The sequence below is a fragment of the Carettochelys insculpta genome, chromosome 1 (genome assembly GCF_033958435.1).
Source record: "Carettochelys insculpta isolate YL-2023 chromosome 1, ASM3395843v1, whole genome shotgun sequence".
Classification (NCBI taxonomy): Eukaryota; Metazoa; Chordata; order Testudines; family Carettochelyidae; genus Carettochelys; species Carettochelys insculpta.
The window spans coordinates 103,763,419-103,787,886 of NC_134137.1; the positions used below are offsets into that span (position 1 = coordinate 103,763,419).

At 39.5% G+C, this 24,468-nt stretch overlaps 1 protein-coding gene across 1 annotated transcript in view; it reads left to right on the forward strand.

Annotated features, from left to right (window-relative positions):
• The window catches only part of GPC6 (glypican 6), a 1,214,297-nt gene that overhangs the window by 416,281 nt on the left and 773,548 nt on the right, over window positions 1-24,468 (forward strand). The window lies entirely within an intron of this gene.

The window sequence follows — 24,468 nt, forward strand, 5'->3', positions numbered from 1 at the left end:
GTGAAACTTTGCAGGTGAAACTTTTTCACCCTAAAATACATATTAGGGTTGACTGAACATATAGTGAATTTGTCTTAATTTTGACAGATTGCTTTGGTTAAAAAAAATGGAAATGTCAAAACATAATTGCGACTTTTTAAAAATGAGACATTTTCAGTTTTTTGGGCTCTGTTTTTTTATCTGTTTGCACATATGCAACCAGACCTGCTAATTCCTAGAGGGATTTCACTAGAGAAAGGGAAAAATGTTCATAACATTTTTCAGCTTTCTAATACCGTTTTCTGTGGAAACACACACAAGTGCTTTTCAGGCTTACACGATGCAAAGCTATGAAATTAACTTGATATTTTCCCTTGTTCTCCTCACCTGACATGCACACCCCTGCATGCATATCTATTGTATTTTTCCCCCAATAGGAGAAACTACTTTCATGTGGGTTTGTTAAAATTAATCTCACTGACATCATGTGGAGCTAGTTAGTCAGAACATTTAAAGAGGATGAAGCACTTTAGCCTTAAGGACTATTAAAATGAGAATTGTTTATTCTCTGTCTTCTTCTGCAAAATGGATTCTTGCTGTTACTAATGTAAAAGCCTGCTGCTAAATGTTTAGATTGTACATATTAGTTGGCTGGTGGTTGAATTCTTGCTAAGGAGTTGGCCAGAGTTGAAATAAGCAATTTTACTGGGAAAAGTACATTGTCTTGTATCTTTCTGCTTTGTGAGTGTAATCTGTAATCACCAAGGAATTTCTTTAGATTTGCAATTAAGATGGAGTTGGTAATTTTATAGCAATGGAATAGGAGCTCACTAAATAGGGGACATGCAACTTGGAGTTTTCCATTAATAAGGTTTTGAACTTTTATATCATGGAGGCTATCAAAAGCTATAAGTTAGCTAATGACTCAGTGGCTGTGTCTACACTAGCCCCAAACTTTGAAATGGCCTCGCAAATGGTCATTTCAAAGTTTACTAACGAAGTGCTGAAATACATATTCCTTGCTTCATTAGCATGCGGGCAGCCGTGGCACTTCAAATTGACGTGCCTCGCCGCTGCACAGCTCCTCCCAACAGGGCTCCTTTTCGAAAGGACCCTAGCTACTTCGAAGTCCCGTTATTCCCATGAGCTGATGGGAATAAGGGGACTTCGAAGTAGGCGGGGTCCTTTCGAAAAGGAGCCCCATCGGGATGAGCCGCGTGGCTGTGAGCTGTGTAAATTTTGAAGTGCCGCGGCCGCTGGCATGCTAATGAAGCGCTGAATATGCATTTCAGCACTTCATTAGTAAACTTCGAAATGGCCATTTGCGTGGCCATTTCGAAGTTTGGGGCTAGTGTAGACGTAGCCAGCATGTGTTAGATTAGACTAATATGCAAGAAGAAGAATTGTGTTTTAACCTGGCACATGCATAAGTAAACATGGCTACCACTAAATCTTGGTTGTCCACCTACAAACATATTTAAAAAACATGAACCAAAATCTGTCATGTTTACAGATAGATTCGGGTTGATTTTAGTGAGTTTGGATGAAGAAATGTATTGTATATCCAAACAAACCGTTCATTTCAAATTTTTATTATTCTCTTAAGTTAAGGATTCTGATTGTTTTTCTTTGCTTAGTTATTTCATATTAGTTCATTTCTGTCCTTATGTACTTATTTTGTAAAAAGCATGTTATACTGAATCCTTCTATTTCTCTGAAAAACATACTCTGAATGAAGTACAGCTCTGAAATATGCATATTCCACATTCAGATGCATGAAATTTTGTCCAAAATCTATGTTTACCTAGAAGAATAATCAGCAATGTATCTTATTCCAGTTCCTTAAAGGATTGTCAACAGGGAGATCATTGATTGTCTCAATATCTCTCATCTTCTAACCATGTTGAATAGTCACAGAGAGGAAGCCGTGCTAGTCTATACACTATCAAAACAAAAAGCAGTCAAGTAGCACTTTAAATACTAGCAAAATGGTTTATTAGGTGAGCTTTCATGGGACAGACCCACTGCTTCAGACCATAGCCAGACCAGAACAGACTCAATATTTAAGGCACAGAGAACCAAAAACAGTAAGCAAGGAGGACAAATCAGAAAAAGATCATCAAGGTGAGCAAATCAGAGAGTGGGGGTGTGGGGGGGAGGTCAAGAATTAGACTGAGCCAAGTATGCAGACAAGCCCCTATAGTGACTCAGAAAGTTCCCATCACGATTTAAACCAGGTGTTAATGTGCCAAATTTGAATATAAAAGCCAGCTCAGCTGTTTCCCTTTCCAAAAATGTGCGATAATTCCTTTTCAGTAACACGCATACCTTTAGGTCATTGACAGAATGCCCCATTCCATTAAAATGTTGACTAACTGGTTTGTGGATTTGGAGTGTTTTGATGTCTGTTTTGTGCCCATTGACTTCTAACTCCCTTAGACAAAGGGTCAATGCTGAATATTTAGGCTGTGTCTAGACTAGTCCCCAGCTTGGAAGGGAGCATGGTAATTAGGGTGTTGGGAGATTCCTAATGAAGTGCTGCGGTGCGTGTGTAGCACTTCATTAGTCAAAATCTCCCCCACGGCAACTTCAAAGTGTGAAACTTTGAAGTGCCGGCTTGCGTGTAGCCATGGGTCAGCAGGTCAGCTGCGCTCCTTTGAAGTCCCTTTACTCCGCAAAATTTGCACCTCTTCAGCTTTAAGAGCTGCTGGGTGCAGAGATCATGGAGCCCTGCAGGAGCTGGATGACACGTCTCTGCGTGCCAGCTGATTGCTGCCATGGCGAACTCTACTATTTCGAAGTAGCAGGACATGGATTGTCTACACATGTTGTACTTTGACCTTAGATGTCCAAGTAGGGCGCTATTCCCATCTTCTCATAGTAATAGTGGTTTTGATGTCTCTACGCCGAACATTGATTTCAACTTCAAAGTAGCGCACAATGTGTGTAGACGCGGCAAGTGTTATTTTGAAGTTGTGCCTGCTACTTCGATGTTGCACTGTAGTGTAGATGCACCGATAGTGAAAGAGTCTGGAGGGAGTTGATGGCAACATGGCTCAAAGGTGTGAATGCCATCTTAACCTTTGTCTCTCTTTACCTATCTAAGGGTGGCCTGCATCTGTATACCAGGGGGACTAATAAATTGTTACCTTGTTTGATAAAGCTGTCTGATGTCATTGTAGGTATTCAATGAGATATTGTGCCCCAAAGGGACACAGTCCAAATCTCCCACAGAAGGTGTGGCTGAATTTGCTGCAGGGTGCCGCAGTGGGGAAACAGGAATCGCTGATGCCTGAAAGCCCAGTGTCAGAGTCTTGGAGTCTACGGGTCTGTCCCTGTGGAACCATGTGGGTCCTTAGGACATCGCACGCTAAAGGAATCCCTGCAACAGACTGGTTGTAATGGAGTCTGCTACTCTTTGCTCATTTGCACCTCTTCATGCCTTATCTGGGGAATTAAGGTCACCACTGCCTCCTGCCTCAGTCGCTTTGCTCTTCTGCCCCTGGCCTGGTAGTTAGAAGCTGCAGTGCCTGTCCTTCATGGCTTAGCCCTCTGTCTAGCTCGGAATCATTTTATCCTTCTGTGATCTCATCAGATTTTCTCTTCATTCAGTCTCAGGCAATTTCTGTAGCCCAGTTAGTAACATTGCCCTTTGGCTCCCTAGTAAGTACAGCCTATCACATACTGGCCTGTTTTGCCACCTCAATGTGCTGTTGATGGGAAATGAGACCCTCATATTCCTATTACAGGTGGGGGCCTAGCAACAGCTTGTGACTCTTGACTCCAGCCACTGGGAATAAAAGCTAAAAACACACATTCAGATGAGGGGGCTCAAAATTAAGAAAAAAAAAAAGAAAGGGGTAGAAAGAGAAGATAAACTGTCTCTCTTGCCTCTCAGGTCAGCAGATCTATGGTACAAATGCTTATGCAACAGAGCATTTAAACAAATGCTTAATTTGCATTGAAATCAATGAAATTTAACCACATACTTAAAGAATAATTGTATGCTCAACTGCTTTGAATTGAGAGAGACTCCTGAGATGGGCCCAATGGGATAAAAATAATTCAAAAGTTAAAGGGTTTTTAAAGTGGAAATCATGAACTAGATCCTCAGCTTGTGTAAAGTGTTGTAGTTGCACTGGCTTCTTCTGAATGTCCAGCCTAAGGTGTCTAACAATTTTCTAATGTAATAGCACGTTGTCAAGCACAGGCTCTGCAATACAAGTAGAAGTTGGGCTACAGAAGAAGCTAATTTGAAGGACAGAACAGTAAACGTGTTTTGACAGCTAGGTGTGGGGCAATGGGTAGTAAACACAGTCAAGAAAGCTGTTTTTTATATCATTATTGGTGATGATGCCAGCTGCAGGAATAGACTGATAAAACTTATTTGAACCCTTTCTATGAGTAATTTAAATACTACTTGATTACTAGTAAAATAATACACTAGACAATATTTATACAGTAATACATTTGAACATATTAATTTTAACACACTTACATCCTGGCGTAAACCCTTCTGAAGTTGTCCATTGTCTTAAATGAGCTTTGGATCAGGACCATAACACATATCGTGGTGCCAGTCTTTAACTACATATACTGGAGGCACATTTAAAAATGGAAAAGAAAACAAAAAACAACAAAAAAAAAAAACCCAAAAAAACCAAGCAAACAAAACCCCCAACTCTGTACACATTTAGTAGAAGCAAATAAATACAATTCTATCATGAGTTTTCAAGGTAAAATTTTAACAGAATTAATGGAATAGTTGCCAACAATAAATTATTAGGGAATAGCTCTGATACAGTCGAGTGCTCTGTCCACTAGGCCATGCTCAGAAAAAAAAGATGACGAAATGGTGTTTTTGTTCATGCATTAATACAGTTTTGGACACCCTACCTCAAATATCAAATCATTTCAGTACCAGTTCAGCTTAAGCTAATGCCTAAATCTGAGCACATGCTTAAGTCCATCCATGTTCAACACAACACTTAAACGTGTTTGTCTCCTTCAATTCATGGGGAGTAAACAAAGTGCTTGAAATTATGGAGGTAATTAAGTACTGTGCTGAATAGGGAATAGATTACTAATGTGCTTTAAGTCAGGTACACACTGAAGTGTTTTTCTGAATTCTAGCTCTGCGTTCCAAAAATTCTTCAGGCATTGAAACCCAGAATCAATTTCCAGTAAAGAACTCACACACAATGAATTTAAAATTTCAATGGGAAAGAATAAAATGTGAGTCATATGATTACATTTAGAATGTTCTTTTTAAAGACGAAATAGCTAAATGAACCTCCAAGAAACAGTAACACTGAGAAAGTATTTTAGCAAGAGAACTGAACAAATCAACTCCCAAGACATACTCATTTGTGCTTTACCATGAAAGGATAGGTTAATTAGGTTTCTGAATGGGGAAAAATAGTTTCTTGTATTTGCTGAATAGAAGGACAAGTACAGAAAGTCAGTGAGTTAGAGTTGCGGAAGCAAAAGTGGAAATATCAAATATAAAGGAAACCAAGTGTCCAGCTTTAAGATGCTGAAGAAGGAAGTTGATTGACAGTAGCATGTTTATCTTTACAAAACAATCCCAATATAAACTTCTTATTATAAAAATAATTCACTATAATAACTTTTTAACACATAACAAAGGATGACTGCCTACCGAGGTCTACAACCTGTGGCTTGAGAACTGCATGCAGTTTTTTAAGAATTTTTTTGTGGCTCCTAATGCTATAATTGCAATGTTAAAAAAACAAACAATGCCTGATTATTTTCGATAAAAACACTGAAAGCTTAAAAAGCTTTCTCTAAAAGCTTAAAAATGAACAATTCATATCTAAATAGCAAATTATGTGATCTCAAAACATTGGATAACTAATCCTGTGTCCCCCAGAGAAAGAGAAGGTTCAAGAGTAAAAGTCAGGTAGACAGTGGTACAAACACACACGCAAATTGTGAGGAAATAGAATTTGAAAAAAAATTTTGAACATCCTGAAGTAAACATGCATTGCATTACAAATCATTGTGTGTGTGCTGTTCTTAAAATTGGGGTTACACAAAGTATGGTCTGAAGTTATGTATTAAGGCCATATTTACATGTATTGCAGCTCTTGAATTACTGAGTTTTTTACCAAAGCTCTTCTTGCTATTTTGGTTGTTGATCCCTGGCCTATAATAATTGAAACATTTTGACTCATTTATGGTAGCTGTTTTTTTTTTCCTCATCAAAGGAATGTAAAGTAATGTGTTGAAAGTATAGGGCAGGTATAACCTGAATGAATGTGAATGAATGTCTTACAGTCAGAGTAGAGTTGAAAAGATGAAGCTGTTAAGTTCATCAGGCTGGCAAAGTACAATGAAACTGGAAACTCATAGCAGTTATTAACTTTTAAGTTCATGCTTAAATGCTTTTCTGAACTGCAGAAATAGCTTTTACCCTACGGAATAGTTAATTGTCATAGGCTGTGTCTACACTACAAATTAACTTCGAAGTTAACTTCGAAGTAAGGGGCTACTTCGACGTAGCCTGCAGAGCATCTACACATGGTTTTCCTTACTTCTAAGTTAACACTGATGTAAGGGAGGCTAACTTCAAAGTCACTACTCCATTCCCAGGAATGGAGTAGTGGCTTCCTTCAACCTGTAACTTTGAAGTTAATGTGTGTAGACGCTCTGCACTCCTTACTTCGAAGTAAGGTGTCCTCCAAGGAGGGGCCCTCCCCGGAGGATGGAGACAGTCTGGCCAGCCCAGGCAGGGCTCTATGGTCCCTGCTGGCTGCCTTAAAAGAAGCAGCTACCTGGCGACCCCAGGCAGGAAGCTGAGAGTGTGTCACAAACAGGGGCAGCACGTGCTTTGCCCCAGACTGCCCCTGCTCGAAGCACTAGCCAGCCTCTGCAGCCCCTACCCACCTTGGATGCACGACAGGACACCCCCCTCCCTCTGGTGGCTCCAGAGGAGGGGTCCCAGGAATCACAGGGCACAGGCAAGGGTGGCACCAGGAGGGGAACCCCATGGACAGAGGCAGAGCTTAAGGACCTCCTCGTTCTGTGGGGGGGAGGAGGAGGTCCTGTGGTAACTTGGAACCCACCAGCACAACACCGAGGCATTTGACTGGCTGGCCAGAGGTCTCGCTGCCCGTGGACACCCCGACCGGCCCAGTAGCAGCATCTGAATTAAAGTAAAGGAGCTGCACCAGGCATATATCAAGGCCCAGGATGTTGCCAGCTGGTCAGTGGCACGGCCCGTCCACTGACCCACTACCAGGAGCTGCACAGGCTCCTGGGGCAGAGGGAGGTGGCCAGCCCGGAGCCCGTGGTGAACACCTCCGTTCCCCCCTCTGCGGACAGCGGCAAGGAGGTGGGCCCCTCCGGCATCACCAGTCCCCAGTGCGGAGACTGGCCTGCTGAGACTGAGGGCGATGACGGGGGCTTCAGCGACAGGACCCTTGTCATCGCCCTCCCCTCCAGACCACTGAGCCAAGCATCATCCAGCCAGGCCTCGCCCCAGCCCCAGGAGGTCACAGCAGGTATGTTCAGGGTGAGTGGGACATTGCAAGGGGTGGGGATGGGGCCCCTACCTGAATAGCTCCACAGTCCACACACCTGAGGATGGGGGATGGGGGAGCACGGGATGGTGCTTGCCAAGTGGGAGCCCCTGGGTATCCGGGATCTCACGGGCCATCGGGTGGTAGGAAATCAGGGCAGGGGGCAAGGGAGTGGGAGATCCAGCCTCCCCCCCACCCGAGTCGGGAGCCAGCACTCATGGTCTGTCCCCCTGTTCCCTCCTGTCTCCACAAGTCCCTTGCCAGCTGGCCATCCCTGCAGTCCTGGGCAGGCTGCGATTGTGAAAGGTCAGGAGGCCACCCCATTCCCCCAGCCCGCACCCCACACGGCCTCACCAGCCCGTCCCGCGGCTGCCCCTCCAGCCGCGGCTGCCCCTCCATCCGCCACCCGACATGTGGCAGACCTGTCACCAGATTCTCACCCTGGTGCAAGGGGTAGGGGAAACAATGTATTTAAATAACAAGGGAAGAAAAATCACAAATTCTGATTGGTTTGTGAACCTGAAATCCGAAATGTAGTTTCACAACACCTTAAACTCCATTAAGTTCAACCTTTCCTAAAAGTAATAAAATGCACGAAAGAGAAAACTGTCTTTCATTAGAACTTTACATTCTGACATAATTTCCTTAAAGAAGACCGAGGGAAAATAATCAATTAATAATAATCAAGAAAATCCAGTGATGCCCAAAATTGGAGACTTGGCTAGTAGTTATAATAAAGAAATTGTGTGAGGTTTGGTGTCAGCACTCTTTCATTTCTAGAGCCCTTGAAGGAATGTAACATGCACAGAGAGTGAAATGAATTAGTGAATGATGAAAGGAAGGAAGGAAGGAAGGAAGGATCCCTTTAAAGTAGTTGGGATGCTGCATTGGGAATATTGATTATAAATCTTTTTAAAATATATGCATGAGTAATGTATTTTCTAAAAGAGTAATAAACCTACAGGAAAAGCTGCTGCCTGGAGCTTTTGTTTGTGGGCGAGGCAGCTGACTTTCTGATGAAGAGCCTCTGAGAGGCTTTGCATAAAGTCATTTCTGGATGTAGGCACCCATTTCAAATTGCTCTTCCATATCCCTCCCAAAAGCTTTGAAAAGGTTTACTGTTTATGTTGAAATGAAACGTCTCCCCACAGACTTCTGTCTCCATATTTTTTCACCAAAATATTCCTAGGCTCCTTAGCTGCGGAAATGAGAAGAGGATTGTGAGACATTTAAAATTCTGTGTATTAGGAAGACACTCATGTGACAGGGATGGACGTAGCACAGTCATTTACTGTAGATGGGTGAAATGGCAAATCGGTACACAAAAGATGTGTACTGAACGTAAAGCTTTGTTAGTGTTTTCAGTTTAATCAAGCAAGATTATGGGTACTTCTATTTTAATGCAGAGCACAAATATGGTGAAGCATATGCAACATTTAATGAGAAATTATTAGCTTTATTGCCAAATGGTTTTGTACTCTTTCATTTTGCTTTCCTGTTACTTTGAGTGAAAGGGTTATTAACACATCAACAACATGTAAGAATGTGAAGTTTGTGGCAATACCAGGAATAGAATCAGGTCTCTTGAGCCCCAGGGCAATTGTTAACAGCAAAGTTGTCATTAGTTTGAAAAGTACATTGGGATCCAGGTCTGGAAAGTTCTGCAGAATAACAAAAAGGGCTTTACAAACAGATGAAGAATTTAATTTTGAATGTACCTTGCAGGACATGCTACATACAGGCTTTTCAGAATGTGTCTTTCAATTCATGACAATTTGCAAAAGAGTCTAAATATTTAATGACTTGGTTGAGATAGTATCTCACAGGGTATGTCTACTGTGCAATTAGACACCATGGCTGGTCTGTGCCAGCTGACTTCGCTTGTGGGGCAGGGCCTAAGGGGCCATTTAATTGTAGCGTAGATGTTTGGGCTTAGGCTTCCACTTGTAGGATCCTACAGCTGAAGCGTGAATATTTATATCAGAGTCACATAGCTCCTTAGCCCAAGTCAGCAGGCACAGGCCAGCCATGGGGTTTTAACTGCAGGACAGACATACTCTTAATGGACTGATGTCTGTGCTCCACAAAGCAATTCTTCAGGTCTACTCTGTAATGCTCATAGGCTTGTCTCTCTCACCAACAAAAACTGGTGCAATAAAGATATTATGTTGCAAACCATGGCTATATCCACACTTGCCCCGTTCTTCAAAGGGGGCATGGTAATCAGCCTGATCAGAGAATACTAATGATGTGCTGTGGTGAATATGCAACACTTCATTAGGCTAATTATCCCCATGGCAACTTGGAAGTTGCAAACTTGGAAGTGCTGGCATGCCGGGTAGCCACGGGCACTTTGAAGTACCTGCACAAATTTTGGGGAGTAAAGGCACTTTGAAGTTGTATGGGTACTTTGAAGTTCCTGTGGCTACATGGCATGGCAGAACTTCGAAGTTACCATGGGGAGAATTAGCCTAATGAAGTGCTGCATATTCATCACAGCACTTCATTAGTATTCTCCGATCAGGCTGATAACCATGCCCCTTTCGAAGAAGGAAGCAAGTGTAGACATAGCCCCTGAGTCTCCCTGATCCTGCAACCAACAGGGTTACAAAAATACTGCAAGCAGCAATATAAGTATTTGACCACATAATTAAATAAGAGCTTTGAAGAGAGACTTTTATGCTATATTACATAAAATATACGTATTTAGCTAAGCAGATTGTGCATTTTTGCACATTTTGAGTGTTTTTAACAGCTTTTAAAAAAGTAACATCTATCATTTTTCCCAATGATATATGATTTTTCTAAAAACAATATGTGAGCTGTACACAATGAATTATAGTAGTAATTTTGACACAAATCAACATGAACAAGGAAACTCAAGGATGAACTGTCTCTCATACATTTATTTATTTTAGATTAGATTTGTAGCCCACATATCCATTAAACTGAAAATGCAAATGACAAGTGCACTAATAATTATACTTATATTATATACATATATATGTACTATGAAGCATCTAATCAGAAGTAATTTCTACATAGAACCTCTCCAACACACGCTCAATTTAACCATCAAGAGCCTTTAATCCCACCACATTATGGGTAGTTGTCCTGCTAGAACTAAGTTTTGTTGGTATCTTTAGGACAGAGAATTAAATATACCATTTTGTAAGTCGCTCATATACAAGGCATAAAAGATTGAGTAGATAATCAATAGAGATGATAAAACAGGAGTAATAATAGCAGTAAGATTAGTAATATATATTTGAAATGCCAAGTTTGGTTTCATTATGATTTGTGGAGGGCTTGTGGACTATTTGTGAAAATATTGCCGAAACCCCCAAAGTTTCCGTTGCTATGAAGCACTAATTAGTATTCATCCAAAAACTTATTGGAAAAAAAATGAGGCACCATCTTGAATTTCAGAAAGATGACTGCCAGTAACATTCTGCATGAATATACCGAACATCTGACTGTTGCAATATCCAATTCAAATTTAAATGCTGTTTTGAAGAAAAAGCACGTACTCCATGGATGGATGCTGCACATATTTGATTGTTGACCTCATTTTGCTGAGACGTTAACTTCCATTAGACAGTTCACTTGTGTTTCACCTGATATATCAAACAGAGTCTTTAGTGAGGACTCAAAGCTTCATAGAGTGCACAGATAATATAGCTGAGATTTGCTGCAAGATCAAGTCCACGGGTTTGCTCTGAAGTACACAGCAGAGTGGTTTTAGTGTAAATAAACCTGTGCAGGGAAGCATGAAATTGAGAGAGTTCTTGAGGCCTTTGGGAATGGAAGGAGCTAGTGCTCTCTCTACATTTGACACTGTTAGTTTGGAGATTTGTCTTTCAAATAGGGTCAAAAAGGATAAGAAATCATGAAATACCCATTATGCAGAACTTACAGGTTATTAGGAGGTCATAATGGTGGCAACCATCGAAATACAGGGTCAAATGAGAGAATGCATTCCGGGGGGAAAAAGGTGTATGGTGATCTGAAGTGAGTATGCTGAATGGTTTATTGCATTTTATTTCCAGCTTGTAAATTGTTTGAAACAGCAATGCAAAACAGACTGACTCTTGTCTAACCAATACCGTTATCAGCATTGCCAGTTTTTAATTCTTTATCGTAGTGCCAGAGTGAGAACTCTTCACAAACTGCTTCACACCAATCTGAATTGATTGTTCCCCCACCAGTGCAGCACATTTAATCTCAGTCAGAATGTCAGGGAAAATAAATCTTTCTTTTTTGCAGAAAGAAATCATTTTAGAAGTGTCACGACAAAATCAATCTCTGTGTGGGGTGGTGCATGGGTAGGAGAAAAGAAAGTTCACTTAAATACCAAGTTTGTACAGTTAGTAGTCACAATTGTTGGAGCCCTTTTATTTCACTCAAAATGATAACATAGAATAGCAGTTCAATTAATTATAATTGATTATAGCAAAAACAAAAAGAAAAACAGTTATATTAAATGTTAGCCCTTGATGATAGTATTGATCGGTAAGTGACCCACCAACTAATATCTAGTAATGTATGAATTTTGGACACATGGATATTTTATTGGCTCTGGTTCACTGTGCATGGGCCTGAGAGTGTACGTGTAAACCAATAGTGAGCCATTCAAGGCAAAAGGGGTTGTTACGTATCTTTGAAGTGACTACATTTCTAAAAGATAAGTGGTGATCCTTTATGTATACTGGAGGTACTTCCCCCAAATGGTGGCCCAGTTGTGCTGAACAAGTAGGTGTGGGAGCACATGTAGTGATTTTTTTTCCATTGCCATCAAGGCCAGGTGAACTACGTTTGTAGATAGCTACGCTTAGGAATGATGCAACCCTTACTCACTTTAGTATTCTTAATGAAGCCACTTGAGTAAGGGTTAGAAAACTTGAGCCTTCTATGGGATGTGTGAAAAATGATTTATGTGTTTCTTACTGGGTGTTGGATCTAATAAAAATAGATACTGGGGGTCTTTTTAGGGAGAGCTGGAGAGAAACTCCTTGTGCTTGCATTATACACTGACACTAGTATTTCTTTCACCATCCATGGAAAAAATAAGGACATTCCAGTATCAATATTCATTCGATCCATTCAAATATCACACAGACTTTCACGTTGGAGCCAGGCAGGCAATCAATGACAGCACAGTGGTACAAACAAAAGTCTGGCTTCAACTGGCTGAAGTAACAGTAATTACTCTACTGCTGAGACTGACACACACATCTTTTTTGCTAACTCTGGAAGATGAAACAAATGGATAAGATGGAATGCTCAGCTTGGGAAGATAAGAATGACATAATCCATCTGTCTGCGATGTGGTGGGGTAAAGACAATTATACAATAACTAGGAAGAGTGGGTTAGATTGTGAGGTATAGAGGATGTACAGATGCTATGAATCTTCTGCCTTATTTGCATTTGCCCGTGCTAGTGGCAGTGCTAACCAGCTCCCACCATTTGACTGAAATACCAACAGAGTCAACTAGTGACTATCCACACTTGCATTGAGCAGTTTATTAAAAGCCCCAGTAACATAGGCTGTACCATCTTGCCACTGACCAATGCTGCCATTCCAAAGCATTCACAGCTTCTTTTCAATATTATCACATTCCACCCTATAATTACTGAATTACACGCTACTCATCATTGCACATTGCTGCCTATTTTGCTCCAATTAACCTGATGCCATCAGTAATTGCATTAAACGTTTTGACACAGTTGCTTGCCTTTACCATATTTTATCTTGATTGATTTGCGAACTAATCAATTTCTATAATGCATCATCTCTGCAGTATGCGATTCATTTCCTCTGCCATATTCATATAGTTTGTCTCTGCAGTCAATCATTTTGTCCTCACTTTGTACTTCTACCATCTTACACTATCAGGTGTCTGCCACTCAGCCATTAGCTGGGTGTATGGAAGCAGGACAAAGCATCACCATCCCCAGTCCTTCTATTTTGCAGATAGGAAAGATGATCCACCAAGTGGTTGTGATTTGTCCAAAGTCACACAAAGATGAACTGGGAAGAGAAGACCCCCGAGGCCCAGACCAGTGCTTTAATCATAACACCATCCTTTAAAACAGGGATGGGAAAACTCTGGCATGTAGGGATGGCAAAGCACAATCATTGGGACCTGCGGGGTTGGTGCCTGTGAATACTCAAGTAAACAAAGCATCTAGTGGCCCACCTGTGGCTAACGCTGAGAAACCCCACGTGGCTGGCATGCCAGAGGTTCTCCATCCCTGCTTTAAAGATACTAGGAGGCCACACTGAATTTGGGGTTGGGAATGGCCTCCTACAAATTGCAAAACAGTTTATATTTTCTCTTCAGCAATAACAAAAACTGGTTTTGGATCCAAAGATAAAGAAAAGATTTGATGATTGTGGAAGGATTCTCTGCTGGGTTGAAATGAATCGTAAAATCACAAGGCTTGGCTGTAATTTGATTGTTTTTCTTCTAAACTGGCTCTATTTCATGTAGGGTTAATGTTCTGTCTCTCCCTGGCCCATAATTTCTGCATCAGAAAATTCTGCTGGCTAATGACTTTTCTATTATATTTCCCTACTCCTATCCTCCTCCTTCCTGCAGAGTGATGTCGCATGCCATGAGGTGTGTAGAATCTGGATCAACTTGGAATTTATATTCTACTGAGCAGCAAGCAGGGCAAACTCAGTGGGTTGACTATTGCCCTGCTTAAACCCAGGGTTGTGAGTTCAATCCTTAAGGGGGCCATTTAGGGGTCTGGGCAAATAGGTTTTAAAAAAAAAATGTCAGGGACAGTGATAGGTCCTACTGTGAGAGCAGGGGACTGGACTGGATGACCTGTCAAGGTCCCTTCCAGCTCTGTGAGATAGGTATATCTCCGTATTATAGGCAACTATATCCTATTGGACTTGGCTCTATTTTTTGACAAATATTTCAAAAATATCAATTAATCAGTTTGAAATTATATGGAAGTGGAAAGTTTCCAAAACATATAATGACTTGGGAGACCATTGACTTTCTATATAATTTGTACTCTTTTTCATGATTATTAATGTGCTGTATTCATTATGTGGTTTGTTTATATAGAGAGAGTTTTTATAGATTTTTTTCTCAAAGTAAAATTCTATATGGATTTGGTTTAGAAATGGGATAGACATCCTTATACTGCTGCGCTTTAGGAACCATAAAAGAAAACATCACCCGTGGGGGTTGCATAAGCCTTTTGTTTTCAGCTCTAAATGTTCAAAGCTAACGTAACATGTGTTCATGTTCAGGTTAGGTAGAAGCAGAATACTGTGGACGATGAAGTCTTACTTCTTTACAAAAACTACAAAAAAAGCAAGTGTTTAATACTGTTAAATAACTACTAGAAATGAGGACCAGATGTTGATTGTGAAAATTAGCAGAAAATGAGGCATTCTACCTATTATGCTGCTTGTTGCATAGTATAAAACCTAAACTTTAAGATGGATAATATAGCAGTGAGCAATGGTTAGCACCTCAACATTTGCAGTTCATAATATTTTATTGTATTATGTGCAATCTTAGCTCATATGAGACTAGCCAGTGAGTATATTCAGAGCATTCATGAGCTGCATCTACATAGCCCCCTCTCTTCCAGAAGGGATATGGTAATGATCAAAGGGGAATATTCAAATGAGGCAAGGATTTGAATATCTCACAACTCATTTGCATAGTCCCTCAAGATTTTGCTTCCGGAAGAGCCCCTTCTGGAACCTACAGAACCCCCACTTCTGTAAGCCCTCTTATTCCTCAAGTGTTTGCCAATTGAGTAGCTAAAATGGACATATCTGTGCTCAGCTAACTTGTTTGTCTATAGAGGGGATTGCCAATAAGAGGAGTACATCTTTTGAGGATTACAAAGGTTGAGTGTGTACCCTGAGAGATCAATTTCACATGTCCAGACCAGATACACTAAATCAAACCCTGGAAGATCAGTGCTGAGTGGATTGATCTTCGTGATAGTGTTGATAAGGCCTGAGGCACAAAGAATTGAAATGACTTGTCCACTACTGCACAAAGAATTAAAGGCAGAATAGGGCGGTAGACTCTAAACAGCCCAATTCCCAGTCCTATGCATTATTGACAGGCCTATTTGAATCTTATTGTCGGAGTTAATGCTGGACTGCACTGTGGAGCAGCTACAATACTTTTGGGCTTTAGCTTCCTTTCTCATGGTTCATCAGGATGCATTAGGTTTGTAGGTTGTGATTATGCTTCTTTTGCAGCCCTATAAATCCATTCCTCTGTGGAGCACAATGAAAGAAAACATGAGATGAACTCTCCGGAGTTCCCTAAACCTTCTGCCTCCTTTCCACTGATTTAGCCAAGTGAGATTAAAATACAGCCCCAAATGCAGACTGCAGGATTTTAGGCCATTGTGAGTTGTGGAGAGCTTAACGATCTCATTACTCACCCACAACCAAGCTTTTTGCTCTTATAATTACACTTCATGGGTTCAGTTTGTTGTCAGTTTTAATGGACTCCAAAATGCTTTCTTCAATCTTCTGCAACTGTTTTCATTGACTAGTATTTTTAAAAGTTGTAAAGTTTGAACTATATGCAAGGTAGAGACACCAGTGGCTGTCAACCCATCTTGTTAGAGTCTGTTAAATAAAATGACAGATGTACGTTTGAAATTGTGTACAGGTGCAATAGAAGGACAGCTATTACTTTGTATCTGAATTTGTCCAGGGACAGCTGGTGCTACATCTTTTCTTCTTCTTCATTTTGATACTGGGAATTCAGGCATTTTATTTGTTCTCAGCTGATAGGCCACTTTAAAAACACAATTAAATGGGTCTATAGAAAACCAGCAGCTGTAATAAAGCTTTGCTTTTCAGAGTTGTCCCATTAATGTGAGCAGGACCTCTGAAAATCAGGCACTAAATTAAAATAAAACTGAAATATATTATTCCAAATTATTTTATGTGCTCTGAACTCAAATTAAACAATGTACACCTGCAAATGTGTAATAGCTGTATCTAGAAGTAAAGGTGATTTTAATGTTTTGTGCATCATGTACTGAAAATTTTATTCTTTCACTCTTTCTATCCATTGTGTTCACAATGTGGACTCAGCAAATGGCAGGACTTAGATTCGTGTTGCGAGTCTCTCCAGGCAAAAACTGTTGACCTGGATAGTAATAATAGCCAGCTGAAATAATTATTAATTTTAAATTCATCATATCTTGGGTGCCCAAATTGAGAGACCTTAAGGGAATTCAGCTACAATAGTGAAAATCAGACCTCCTGAAAGTGTCACATTAAGCACACAAAATTTGCTGCATCTAAATTCAGTGATCACTTTTGAAAATGTACACCTTTAAGCCACATTTCAGCTACTTTCTAACATTATGTATATGGACACTTCCTTAAACTTAATAGTAACAATAGGGATGTCCAATGCGAATTTCTAAGAGTCACACCGTCTGTAGTGGTTTACAATCATGAATGCCCATCTCAGGACAGACTGTGAAGCAGCAGAGCATAGACCCAAAACTGACTGTATGTTCTATAATTAGATTTCTCTGTTTCAGTATCAATGGTGAATTAATGCAGTGTAACACTGCTAACATCAAGTTAGACAGTCCCTTTGGGCATTTCAAGCTTTCTTGCCACCCTGGCCAGTTGGACTTAGTGATAGATGGTTGCAATACATGAAAAACCTCACAATATGCAAGTTTGTTCCAGTCTCAAGAGACCAGCCCCTTACTCCAGGGCCTTAGATCTTATACCAAAGACAACACTTGTAGATAGTCCTTCAGTGCATTGTCTAACAGCTATTACAAGTTTAAAACAGGCAAACATAGATACAATTGCATCATGGTCTTTGGTTGGAAAAGGTGAGAGTTGTAGTACTTTGTCAACTCTGAATGCCTTTAGGGCTAATCCAGGTTGACCCTACTTCTCTTTCATAGCTCCAAGGCTGTGAGAGTTCAAGGGCAAGTTCTTACTTCAAAATTAAATTGACCTGGGTTACATTGACCTACAGTCTCTGCAGTAATTAAATTGCTTTTACATGTCCTCACTATGCTTCTTGTATTGGTAGTGCATGTCCTCAGTAGGAGCACTTGCACATATTTAATGGCCAGTGCAAGGCACTATTGGATAGCTTCTGGAAGGCAGCAGCAATTGATATAAGCAGCACAGTCCCTTAGACCAGGTTGACCTAATCACATTAACCTAATTGCTACTCCTCCCCCAAAGTGGAATTAGCAAGAGAATATAGTGGGCAAGTTATATCATTTGAGCTGCATTTTAGTGTTAATACTCAGTGAGTTAGGTCAGCACACACCACCTTATAGCGACTAGCTCTGTAGTGTTTACCAGCTCCTAATGGCAAAAGAGACAAGAAAATAAATTTTTGTCAGCTATTTTATTGCCTCCCTCTAGAACTCAAGCTGATGGTATGAGCCATTTTGCATGTAACCAGCTCATGAGTGTTTGGAGACAATTAGCAAAGTCTTTTTATTGTGATGTCCTCCAATGGCCCACTTGTGTTTTATACCTCTTGATGAACAGGATATTATCTCTCCTAACTAGGGTTAGAGATTCAGAGCAAACATTTTCATAGTGACAAGCAAAAGCTTAACTGTATCATATACTGTAAGCTAAAGATACTATAAGTGAAATTAATGCACTATATTGCTGTAAGTCCAATACCTGGGTTAACTGTACTGACGAGACAAGTACTAGTTTCCAAAAATGAATTTGTCAGCATTCAGCTGAGGGCTAAAGTCTGGGTAGGAGCTCGTACCTAGTCTAACATTGCTACACTCATCACATGTTTGGCACTCATTACTGAAAAATTATCTTGTAACAGAATAAAGCAACCTTGAGAAGAAAGGATTCCAACACTATAATTTTGTGTTCTAAATGTGCATTATTTTCAAAAAGCTTTAATATTGTGTTATGGGAATACAAATCCAGCAAACCAATTTTAATCAAGTAATGTCTCAGGAATCCTATGCCAAATCTGAGATTTAATTTACTTAGTGTTGAAATGAGTCATTTTGCATTATGCTAAATATTTAGAATACAGGCAGTGGTTGGCTAGTGATGTGATAACAATGCCCATAAAGCCCACTAAACATACAGATCTAATGAATTACCCTTTTTTGTAAATATTTTTTGTTTCAGAAATATCAAGGAGAAATTCCAGACACAGGGTTTCTAAATGATTGTCATACATGTCAGGCTGTTAAACCCCTAGTCTTCAGACTCATGCCTTAAAACAAACCAATGTATGTACTAAATCATTCATGAAGCTAGAGCTGGCCAGAAACTGGAAATCACTTCCTGTGAAAAACTTAACATTTTTGCAGGGGGGGGGAGGAGGAGGAATCACCCCAACCTGGGACAAAAACTAAAATATTCAATTTGTCACAGGAAGAGATTTCCAGGAAAATTCCATTTTGGGAGACCTGAAATGGAAATTTTCAGCTTGCAAGTGGCCCACCTGGAAACCTCTTGTCAATTTCCCTTTTCTGTCTGCCTGGTGTTTGGGCAAGTAGAGATCTGTCATTTGGATTTTCCTGACAGAAATTTCAACTTTGCAAGGAAGCCATTCGAACAGAAAACACTACGGCAGCTGTAATAAATATGCTGCCTGCCACTTCTTATTGTTGAGTTTACAAAAAAAATATTCTCACAAAAAGGGTCAATTCTAAACTGGAGAGTGAGGGGAAGAATGATCAGATCTATTAATCCCTATGAATATGGACACTGCAAAGGTGTTATGCACTTGGGATTTTGAGATCTCTTTTGTGACAACATAACATTTGTTCCTTAGAACTGTGGGAAACAGGGTTGGCATAGTAATTTCCCACTGTTCTGTACAGACACAGAAATGTATTATTTGTGTGAACCATAGTGGCAGAGCTCAGCAGCTGTTTGAGCTATGCTATTACTCATAAGTTTTACTCTAGTCAGAAGTTATTTTAAGGGATTTATGGAAAACAAAGGGTTAAAAAGTCTACCAGTAAGTCTCCGCAATTAGAAAAAGTGCTACACTGCATTATACAGAAGACTAAAAAGTTCAAAAGGGTACCTTAAACTAAATCAAAAGGGTTAAAACTAACAGACAGAAAATCCACGCACAATCTCTTTTGGTAGGGGTACATTGTGTTGTGGAATAAAGAGCTAGTAAAATAATGACAATCCAGTTAATGAATGAGAAGTTGCAAGAACAGCTAAGGAGGCTGCAATAAGACGTTTACATTATGAAGGGAACTGGCAATTGAGTTACAACTACTTGAAAACAATTAAAGAACAGCATAATTTCCTTTCTTTAATTCACTGCAAAATTATTTGTCTTTTGGACTTGCCTATACTCTGCCCCTTCCCATAGTGTCCAAGTGCCTTTTGCATATTATTATAGTCCATGCCTATTGACAAATCTATCATGCTACTGAGATTGCCTAGAAAGAAAATACATTTATGCACATTTTCAAATATTTGATTGTCTTTATTTTGCACTTGGCTTTGTTCTTAGGTAGGATCAGAAAACTCTGTTGGTCCCTTATTTCATCACTTGTGACAGTGAGTGCCTCAGGAGAGTCTGCATCACTCTGGGTAATTTCATCAGTGTCAACATGGATGTTAGCCGGTGGCCTTGACACACTACGTGTTAGTCTTTTATGAACAATTTAAACAGACAACAATAAGGCATAAATTGGACTCTTCAGATCAGATTTTGAAACACTCATAAGTCAAATCCATACAGCATTTCCTTTAATGTTTTTTTCAACTTTTTTTGAAGTTTTTACATTTCTAAAATACCTGCCTTGTTGAAAATCATAATAGCGGTGATAATTTCTAGCAGGCAGTCAGATTTACATTTGGAATCTGTCTTTCAACTGTCTTGCCTTGTAGCTGGAATGTGTAAAATACTGGAATGTGACTGTCTTTGATACCTAGATGGGACCCCACGAAGTAAACACAAAAAACAATTTTTAAGTGTTTCTTTTAAGTGCACCGAAATACTGTGGTTTTGTTTACACAGAACTGTCATTCTAAACAATACAATTTGATAACTCTAAACTTCAGGGAACATAGAAATACTCAAGGCTCATAATTTCTGAGTGGTTCACATGTCAGTTTGCTGAAATTTTGTATTTGTGTCAGGCAGCCAATGAATATACATTTTATGTTTGTTACATGTTTTAAATTTATACTATAATAATCAGAAAAAAATTAATATTGAGATAACTCTTCAGTACATACATACTAGTTCTCTGCAATTTTTGCACTTCAGGTGTTCAAATTGATAGGGAGCATATGACAAATAAAAGGCTGATGCATACCTAAGTGAACAAATATGAACACATGACAAAAGATGGCTACACTACACTATACTGGATGACATTTATTTCTGAAACACTTGTATATGAAAAGATCAATCACTTTTAAATCAATATGAAAGTGATTAGGAAAGTGATTAGGAAAACAAGAAAAGAATTGAGCATGAAAGATTAGGAAAAAAAAACAAACACTTGGATGGGTTCTCCTATGTAATCTTCACCTAGTTTAAAAAGTTACTTATTGTCATTTTCCCCACATAGAACCTTACTCTTATTGATGAAAATAGGTACTGTGAAAGACTAAGTCTTCATGCATTTGTATCTGTTTAGAGGACTGTTTGTCTTTTTCTTGTTTATCCGTTTAGCGGATTGGTTTATGGAATTTCCATAATGGTATAGTCTTTAAAACTTCCGTGCTTGTGGTGTTTTCCTGTACACCAGAGACTTTACCACATGAATTTGTAAGTATCATTTGGCCACTGTTTTGCAAGATAACATTGGTTTCAATTCCAACAAGGAATTTAGGAAAGCAGTATGACATTATTTACCACCAAGTAAATGTAATAATAGAACAACTTTTGAGAGCTTTTAAAGCTAACTGGAATAACTTTATACTAATTGTGTCTCTGTGAAATAATTTGACCATCTCTCATCAGAGATTCACACTTACATTTCCTCTTACCAAGTGTGTTTAAGAGCAAGGGGCTTGGTATTACGAAGTAGGGGAAGTCATGCACGTTGTCCCATCCTCTGCTACGGAGAGGAAGCTTGGATTTAGTAACACACTAGCCTATTATTTGTTTATTTCATTTCTTTCTCTGCTGTAGACGTTGTGTGTGACCTTGAGCAGGTCATGTAACCTCTGTGCCTCAGTTCTCCAGCTTTAGCTGGTGTCTTGTCTAAATAAATGTACTGAAGATTGTAAGGCATCCTTATGCAATGACAATATGGGCCATCTGATTACCTAACAATGCCTTAAGCAGAACTAGGATCTGAGTCTGAGAAACACATCCTTTAACCAATAGGAACACCGAGACATCTCAGAACTGTAGGCTTTATTTTAAAGCATTACTGATTGTGTAATATTCCATAAAGTCTAAACTTTCATATAAATGCACTCACAAACTTTCATATGTTTCCATTGTGAATTTAAATCCATCTCATCTGTATACTGCTGCTTTGTTAACCCAGCTGTGTTCAGCCAAACAAGCACAGCCAATATGAGAAATTACCACTGGAATTGCTTCCATCTCATTCACCCTCATGAGATGAAACTGTCTACCTCAGACCTTTACATTTTTAATATTGGTAATCGGAGACTGTCAAAAAACCAGCATACAGTATTTCTCATCTGTGTTCTGTGCCTGTCCCACTTTGCTAAATATAGCATTGCTTACTGTATCATGCCATAATGAATACTATTACACATCCCAAGTGTGCAAAATTTTTCTAAGGGACCAGAAACAAACAAGAAAAAAGAGAAAAAAGGAGGACCATCTCAAGTGGCAGATTTCCTCGAAAGGAAAGTGTAATCTCATTTTAGTTCTCATCTTAACTGATCATTTTTATTGCATGTATGATCCTTCACTCCTGTGCAGAATCCTGTTCAGTTCTATGGCATGCTACTGACAAAACCTCAAATAATCACTCTGATAGATTTTCTGTCTCTCCTGAGTTTTTTGTGTTTTTTAACCATGCAAACTTAAGTTACAACAATGTGTTTTATTTTTATGTGATATGATCTCTGTTAGTGATACTAGTATCCTGGTGTGACTTTCTTTAGGAGCTATTATACAGATGCACAATCTTCCATGCACATGCAGAACAAGGAGGCCACAATAAGAGAGACAATAAATGCTCTGTGTGCATTCTATTGGCAGTAGTCATCTATGTATTTCTGATTGGCTTAAGAAATACAGAGAAAGGCAGAAGTGAAGTAAGAATTCCTCGTATTCATTTTGTAGTTCAAGCTCTGGCAAAGGTTCATAGAGTTTAAGATCAGAAGGGACCATTACATCATCTGATCTGATCCCTTCTGTTTTGTATGCCATTAAATGTCAGCTGGTAACCTGGTATTGAGCCAAACAATGTGGGATTGACTACACGTTAAATTTCTGTTTGGATAAAGCATATCTTCTCGCAAGGCATCTGGTCTTGATTTGATTTTGAATGTCTGCCTACAGGTACTTCTATGCTTAGGGTGGTGTATCGAGTACAGACACTGCATGCCCAGCTTTCAGGGATATAAATAGCAGTGCAGGTTATGAGACATGGTGTAGGCGGGTACAGTAAACTACAGTGCCCTAAACTCCTTAAGGTACATAACCTATAGAGCACTCCACACACTCAAGCATGCCAGAGCCCTTCCTTGCTGCCAGTTTTTCACTGCCACGTATAATTGTACAGCACAGTGATAAGTATGGACAAAGTCTGCTTGTCACTGTGGCAGATAGCTTCATATATATTGCCTGTACTACACACACCACCATATGAATGGGTACAGCCTACTATTCCGAAGTAAAAAAAATGAGAAATCTGAGAAACATGTTCTGGCAAAACTCTAGCCTGCTTTTGTAAAGGACAGCAATAGTTTATTCAAATAGGACTGCAGTGCTTTAGATTTGAACCTCTAAATATTTGCCTGTCTCTAGTGTTAAATTTCTGTTTTTTCTCTTACCACCCATCTTCCGTCAATATGATGTTGGTTTTCTAGCATTAATACAGAAAACATTTTTTTTTCCTTTCCCTCAAACTATTGAGGTGTTTTTTAATTCCAAATGGATTGCATTGCCTTATAGGATGACCAGTTCTGGATATCAGAACACTTATTGAAATAGGTTGAATTGATTCAAGCAGAGCTTTGATTCATTTCTTTCATGTACTGAAAGGAGGAGAGTGCTATTTCCTCCTTTGCTGTATCCTCTCATAGAATCTCATCTGACTGTCTTAAAAAATTATAGGTTACTGTTGCTTCAGATTTCTCTTTATATTTTAACAACCTTCTGCTTGCTGTGCCTGGAGCTTCATTTCACCTCCTTCAACGTATTGCCTTGTTGAGACTGTTAATACAAATTTAGCACCTTGATTTTTTGCTGGTTCCAATCTGTCTCATCAAATTATACCTGTTCAAAAAAATTTCTTCACTATCTTACTCTAAAATTTCATATAGACTTCAGAGTACTTTTTTTTCTCCCCTCAGAAATGTCTCAGTGATAAGTGTGCTACACAGTGTAGATCTCTGCGCATCTGTTATCATGTCCCTGTAGCTGTTCACTTCAGGCTATAGCAGCCTTTTATTTGAAAAGTCCTCATTGGTTTGAAACAACTGCAATCAGCCATTAGCAAAGGTACACCATGACTGTGGAATTGTCCAGTGATCTCAATTCAACAAACTGATGCTGTTCCATCTTGTAAATCCAGATTAAAAAAACACGGGGTATTCTGGGGATTTGATTAAAAGTTTCTATGTCATCAGCTAAGAGTCTATGCTGAAGGTTGACCTTTATATGTGTGCTTAAAAAAATCTCAGGTTTAGTGAATGAAGTAATAATTAGTAATGTGCCATCATGTCTATAATATAGACATGAGAAAATATAACATGTTCTATGTCATTAGTTTGTC